Source organism: Trichechus manatus, unplaced genomic scaffold (assembly GCF_000243295.1).
Source record: "Trichechus manatus latirostris isolate Lorelei unplaced genomic scaffold, TriManLat1.0 scaffold00212, whole genome shotgun sequence".
Classification (NCBI taxonomy): domain Eukaryota; kingdom Metazoa; phylum Chordata; class Mammalia; order Sirenia; family Trichechidae; genus Trichechus; species Trichechus manatus.
Window position 1 is genome coordinate 1359102 of NW_004444148.1, and position 7724 is coordinate 1366825.

Consider the following 7724-nt stretch of genomic DNA (forward strand, 5'->3'; position numbering starts at 1 on the left):
ATTTGTCTGCCTTTTCTATGAATTTGTCTATTTTTTCTTCATTTTTGTCTGCTGTTTGCTTCAACTCTTGGATGATTCTGAGTATTAGAGAGTTGAATTCCCTATCAGGTAGTCCTAGTGCGTTTTCTTCCACTGGAAAGTCATCTGGTGTTTCATTTTGGCCACCTACTGGAACCATCCTGTCCTGTTTTTGTAAATGTTTTGATACTGTCTGCTGTCTTCGGGGCATTCAGTAGTTATTTTTCTCTTTTATTGACTGTAGATTTGTTTCGTCCTTTTTTTTTTTTTTTAATTTGGCTATGTTTGAGCAGGCAGGTGTGTGTTCTTTGTTGTTTGCCTGTCTGTGGGCACGATACTTTTTGCCTTCTTCTCCAACTGGCAGGGTCAGTCGCTCAGATATTGTATGGCAGGGCAGGTCTAGCTGAAGAGGAGTTGCTGGGATGGTTTGTTTGTGGTGCTTAGTAAGCCACCAGGGAGGGTCTCTAATCAGTGCAGGGCAGGTTCTGGTAGACCGTGCCTGTGCTGCTTGATGTTGTGATGTTAAGCGCACAGTGCAGGTAGGCAGGATGGAGCGGAGAGATTGTTATGTGTGGAGCTAAGATGGATATGGGAGAGAGGAGAGAGGAACAGGAGTCAAAAACTTACAAACAAACAAAAAAGAGTGCTAGGGGAGCTTGCCGCTGGAGTGGAGAGATGAGGGACAGTTGTTTTGTCTCCTGCTGAAAGCTCCATGAAGCTGCTTTCTTGTACCCCCTAGTTGCTGGTCTCTGATAGGAGTGCAAGATGGCAGATCCACGCTGCGTTAGCTGATAGGGGACCTCTGCACGAATCTCTCCTTGCTCTCCATTCTTTATCAGTTTTCTCAGTCCATTTTGTGCTTGGCTGAGCTCTTTATCTCTTCATTTGATGTTTTAGGGTTTCAGGGTTGCTGTTTTCTCTTTTTGGCTTAGTTTTTCAGATCTTTGCTGTGGAGGGACGGCATGGTGCTTCTGCCTAAAGCACCATTTTGCCAGCCAAGGCTAAATTTACTTCTTTTTAATGCACATGGAGTATTTAGCAAAATAAACCATATTTTGGGTCATAAAGTAAGCATCAACAAATTTCAAAGGTTTGAAGTCTTTCAGATTTAGGGGAAAAAACCCAGCCATCATGATGCCATATTAAACTGAGCAATACTACTAAACCAGATGAATCCCATTCACTTTAAAGAATTTTTAGTATGCATTGGAAGGGCTCCTTGTAACTTAATTAGATATTGTTACTGGCTGTACTTTAACAAGAAATGCTTATGCAGAAGCAGATTCAAATGTTAGCAGTCAAGAAATAGCTCAAGCAACTGATTTTGGTGTAAATAAACGCATTAGATATGATTAGTGTAATTAAATTTGAAGTGACATTTTAAAGCCAAAATAACTATTAATTCAGAATTATCTCAGAAATTAGCAGTCTAAATTCCCTTAAGACCATAACAAGTTGCTGTAGAGAAAAAATGGGAAGAAGACATTAGATTGCTAAGTGACTACCATAATTTTGGTAATTTTCTTTAAAGCTCCCTTTGCATATATTTAAATATATTTATCTTGGAATCTTATTGCAGCCTGACCCAATTAGACAATTTGAAGATACATCAGAATGCACACTCAATTAAAACATCAGCAGTAGTCAGGTGTTCAGTGTGCCCTATATTATTTCTGTATTGTGTTTGTTGTACTGCTGGAGTCAGAGACACCTACCCAGTAATAATTTATTAATCCATGAAACATTTCACCAAAATACCTCCCCATCTCTTCCCATGTCAGCAGCTGCTCTACGTTCATTCTTGCTCAAAGATTCTACTTTCGATTCATACCTAGGAAACATCTCTATGAGCTACATGACTGCTGGGCTATTTGGCAGTTTAGCCATTAGCATCAGTTTCACTAAGACTAGGCGAGGGGAAGTATGGCAGACACAGGATGTTTCACCTGGTGGTGCACACTGGTTCCTGAGGGATGACCTAGTAAGTTACAGTAGTTATATATAAAGTGGGATTTAGATCTGGGATAAGATCTCCATTTCTTCCTTGACTATATGCCGTAATGCAATAATCATAAAAATGTATTCATAATTTTAAAATATTTATGTTGTCAATGTTGTTCTTAGGTGCCCTCGAGTCTGTTCTGACTCATAGTGACCCTATGTAAAACAGAATGAAACACTGCCCGGTCCTGCACCATTGTCACAATCATTATTATACTTGAGCTCATTGTTGCTGCCACTGTGTCAACCCATGTTGTTGAGAGTATTCCTCATTTCCCTGACCCTCTACCTTACCAGGCATGGTGTCCTTCTCCAGGGACTGATCCCTCCTGATAACATGTCCGAAGTATGTGAGACGTAGTCTTTTGCTTCTAATTGTCTGTATTTCTTCCAAGACAAGTTTGTTTGTTCTTTTGGCAGTCCATGGTGTATTCAATATTCTTTGCCAACACCATAATTTAAAGCGTCAATTCTTCTGTGGTCTTCCTTATTCATTGTCCAGTTTTTGCATGCGTATGAGGCGATTGAAAACACCATGGCTTGGGTCAAGCGAACCTTAGTCTTCAAGATGACATCTTTGATTTTTAATACTTTAAAGAGGTCTTTTGCAGCAGATTTGCCCAATGCAGTGCATCATTTGATTTCTTGACTGCTGCTTCCATGGGTGTTGATTGTGGATCTAAGTAAAATGAAATCCTTGACAACTTCAATTTTTTCTCTGTTTATCATGATGTTGCTTATCGGTCCAGTTGTGAGGATTTTTGTTTTCTTTATGTTGACGTGTAATCCATACTGAAGGCTGTAGTTTTTGATCCTCATCAGTGAAGTGCTTAAAGTCCTCTTCACTTTCAGCAAGTAAGGTTGTGTCATCTGTATATTGCAGATTGTTCCAATCCTGATGCCCTATTCTTCATATAGTCCAGCTTCTCAGATTATTTGCTAAGCATACAGATTGAGTAAGTATGGTGAAGGGATACAACCCTGATGCACACCTTTCCTGACTGTAAACCATGCAGTAGCCCGTTATTCTGTTCGAACGACTGCCTCTTCATCTATGTACAGGCTCCTCATGAGCACAATTAAGTGTTCTAGAATTCCCGTCCTTTGCAACGTTATCCATAATTTGTTATGATCCACACAATCAAATGCTTTTGTGTAGTCAATAAAACACAAGTAAACGTCTTTCTGGTATTCTGTTTTCAGCCAAGATCCATCTGACATCAGCAGTGATATCCCTGGTTCCGCATCCTCTTCTGAATCCAGCTTGAATTTCTGGCACTTCCCTGTCAATTACTGCTGCAGCAGCTTTTGAATGATCTTCAGCAAATACTTACTTGCGTGTGATATTAATGATATCGTTCGATAATTTCCACACTCAGTTGGAAAAAAACCCATTGCCATCAAGTCAGTTCTGACTCATAGTGACCCTATAGGACAGAGTAGAACTGCCCCATATGGTTTCCAAGGAGTGGCTAGTAGATTTGAACTGCTGCCCTTTTGGTTAGCAGTCAAGCTCTTAACCACTGTGCCACCAGGGCTTCTTTCTGTGGAATAGGCATAAATATTGATCTCTTCCAGTCGGTTTGCCAGGTAGCTGTCTTCCAAATTTCTTCACATAGACAAGTGAGCACTTCCAGCACTGCATCTGTTTATTGAAACATCTCAGTCGGTATTCCATCAATTCCTGGAGCCTTGTTTTTCTACAGTGCCTTCAGTACAGCTTCGACTTCTTCCTTCAGTACCATCGGTTATTGATCATATGCTACCTCCTGAAATGGTTGAACATCGAACGATTCTTTTTGGTACGCTGACTCTGTGTATTCCTCCATCTTGTTTTGATGCTTCCTGCATCATTTAATATTTTCCACATAGAATCCTTCAATATTGCAACTCAAGGCTTGAATTTTCTCTTCAGTCTTTCAGCTTGAGAAATGTGTAATGTGTTCTTCCCTTTTGGTTTTCTAACTCCAGGTCTTTGCACATGTCATTATAATACTGTTCTTTGTCTTCCAAGCAGCCTTTTGAAATCTTCTGTTCAGCTTTTTTACTTCATCATTTCTTTCATTTGATTTAGCTACTCGACATTCAAGAGCAAGTTTCAGAGTCTCTTCTGACATCCATTTTGGTCTTTTCTTTCTTTCCTGTCTTTTTAATGACCTCTTTCTTTCTTCATGTATGGTGTCCTTGATGTCATTCTACAACTCATCTGGTCTTTGGTCATTAGTGTTCAATGTGTCAAATCTGTTCTTGAGATGTTCTCTAAATTCAGGGGGGATATGCTTAAGGTCATACTTTGGCTCTCATGGACTCATTCTAATTTTCTTCAGTTTCAACTTGAACTTGCATATGAGCAGTTGATGGTCTGTACCGCAGTTGGTCCCTGGTTTTGTTCTGACTGATGATATTGAGCTTTTCCATTGTCTCTCTCCACAGATATAGTCGATTTGATTCCTGTGTATTTCATCTGGCGAGGTCCTCGTGTATAGTCGCCATTCATGTTGTTGAAAAAAGATACTTGCAGTGAGGAAGTCATTGGTCTTAGAAAATTCTATCATGCAGTCTCTGGCATCATTTGTATCACCAAGGCCATATTTTCCAACTACCAATCCTTCTTCTTTGTTTCCAACTTTCACATTCCTATCACCAATAAATGTTAATGCATCCTGATTGCATGTTGATCAATTTCAGGCTGCAGAACTTGGTAGAAATCTTCAATTTCTTCATCTTTGTCCTTAGAGTTTGGTGCGTAAATTTGAATAATAGTCATATTAACTTGTCTTCCTTGTAGACATTTGGATATTATTCTATCACTGATAGTATCGTACTTCAGGATGGATCTTGAAATGTACTTTTTGACAATGAGTGCAATGCCATTCCTCTTCAATTTGTCATTCCTGGAGTAGTAGACCATGTGATTGTCCAATTCAAAATGGCTAGTACCAGTCCATTCCAGCTCACTAATGCCTAGGATATTGATGTTTATGCATTCCATTTCATTTTTGATGATTTCCAATATTCCTAAATTCATACTTCGTACATTCCACATTCCAGTTATTAATAGATGTTTGCAGCTGTTTCTTCTCATTTTAAGTCATGCCACATCAGCAGATGAAGGTCCCGAAAGCTTGACTCTGTCCACGTCATTAAAATCGACTCTACTTTGAGGAGGCAGCCCTTCCACAGTCATATTTTGAGTGCCTTCCAGCCTGAGGGGCTCATCTTCCGGCAGTATATCAGACAATGTTCTGCTGATATTCATAAGGTTTTCACTGGCTAATTCTTTTCAGAAGTAGACCACCACGTCCTTCTTCCTAGTCTGTCTTAGTCTGAAAGCTCAGCTGAAACCTGTCCACCATGGGTGATCCTGCTGGTATTTGAATACCGGTGGCATAGCTTCCAGCATCACAGCAACATATAAACCCCCACAATATGACAAACTGACAGACATGTGGGGGAAAATATTTATAAATAGTTTTAAATATTATCCAGCTGGCTGGCTGATATCAATGATCCTCCCTTGATCTTCCCTCTTACTCTGTGTTTGCATTTTCAGGATCCTTTATGTCCCATGTATAAAATCTGGATATTAAAGCCTTGGAATACTGCCTAGCTTAGGGTCGTAAGGGAATTTAGCTAAATGCCATTCATTAAATCATTCAAAAAATGACAGTGTAGTAGGCAATCTTACAGACAATGGAAATATATAAAGAATTTATAGTCACTGCTTTGTGGTGCTTATAGTGGAGTGGAGGGGGTGAGACATTCAACAAGTTTATAAGTTTATGCCCATATAAAAGATCAATGATGATGACTGCTATGAAGAAGTCTTGGTGGTGGGAAGTTCAGAAAAGCCTTCTCTGAGAAAATGATGTTTGAGCTGAGATCTGCAAAGCAGAAGTTAACCAGGAACCACCCCCCTCCGTATATGACTAATTATCAGGAATAGTTGTTGTTATGTGCTGTTGAGTTGGTTCCAACTCATGGCGACCCTTGCACAGTAGAACGAAACACTGCCTGGTCCTGCATCATCCTCACAATTGTTGCTATGCTTGAGCCCGTTGTTGCAACCACTGTCAGTCCACCTTGTTGAGGGTCTTCCTCTTTTTCATTGACCCTCTTCCTTACCAAGCATGATGTCCTTCTCCAGGGACTGGTCCCTCCTGATAACATGTCCAAAGCATTTGAGATGAAATCTCACCATACTATTTTCTAAGGGGCACTCTAGCTGTACTTCTTCCAAGATAGGTTTGTTCATTCTTTGGGCAGTCCATGGTATAGACAATATTCTTCCCCAACACCACAATTTAAAGGCATCAATTCTTCTTCAGTCTTCCTTATTCATTGTCCAGCTTTTGCATGCATATGAGGCAGTTGAAAATATCATGGCTTGGGGTCAGACGCGCTTTAGTCCTCTAAGTGACATCTTTACTTTTCAACACTTTAAAGAGGTCTTTTGCAGCAGATGTACCCAGTGCAATACATCTGCTTCCATCGGCGTTGATGGTGGATCCAAGTAAAGTGAAATCCTTGACAACTTCAATACTTTCTCCATTTATCATAATGCTGCTTATTGGTCCAGTTATGAGGATTTTTATTTTCTTTATGTTGAAGTGTAATCCATACCAAAGCTGTAGGCTTTGATCTTCATCAGTAAGTGCTTCAAGTCCTCTTCACTTTCCACAAGCAAGGTTGTGTCATCTGCATATAGCAGGTTGTTAATGAGTCTTCCTCCAATCCTGATGCCTCATTCTTCTTCACACAGTCCAGCTTCTCAGATTATTTGCTCAGTATACATATTGAATAAGTATGGTGAAAGGATACAACCCTGACACACACCTTTCCTGACTTTAAACCACACAGTATTCCCTTGTTCTGTTCAAACAGCTGCCTCTTGGTCTGTGTACAGGTTCCATATAAGCACAATTAAGTGTTCTGGAATTCCCATTCTTCGCAGTGTTATCCATATTTTGTTATGATCTATACAGTCAAATGTATTTACATAGTCAAAGAAATAGGTAAACATCTTTCTAGTATTCTTTGCTTTCAGCAAAGATCCATCTGACATCAGCAATGGTATCCCCAGTTCTGCATCCTCTTCTGAGTCTGGCTTGAATTCCTGGCAGTTCCCTATCGATGTACTGCTGCAAATGTTTTTAAATTATCTTCAGCAAAATTTTATTTGCATGTGATACAATGATATTGTTCAATTATTTCTGCATTTAAGGAATAGTAACAATTGCTTAAAACTCTTATGCTTGCAATTTTTAGTTATCATTATTTTGAACAGCCATTGTGGAGTTTTCTATTTTTTTATAATTATTCTAAGTAGAGAAATAATATCATTTTAATGGTATTTTAAAAGAAATATTTGGCCATGGAATGAGAAGCAGAAGAGGAAAAATACAGCAAGCATAATGTGTAAATGCCTACTCTTCATCTTCTTGGCTTTTGGGCCCATTAATTTTAATATCAGGGCAGGCAAATTCATTAACATTATATGGTAGAAGGATGGATCTTCATGTCCTTACTCTTCACTACCAAAGAATAAACATTTTCTTCCTCCACCAGTGAATAACTTCTTGCATTTATATTGCGTTTTCTCATCCTCATCATCCTAAACTTTATCCCATCTTACCTCCAGGACAAAACTCAAATTCTAGATGAATTAATAGGTTTCTCAGAATGTCCCTCTCTGTCTCATCACC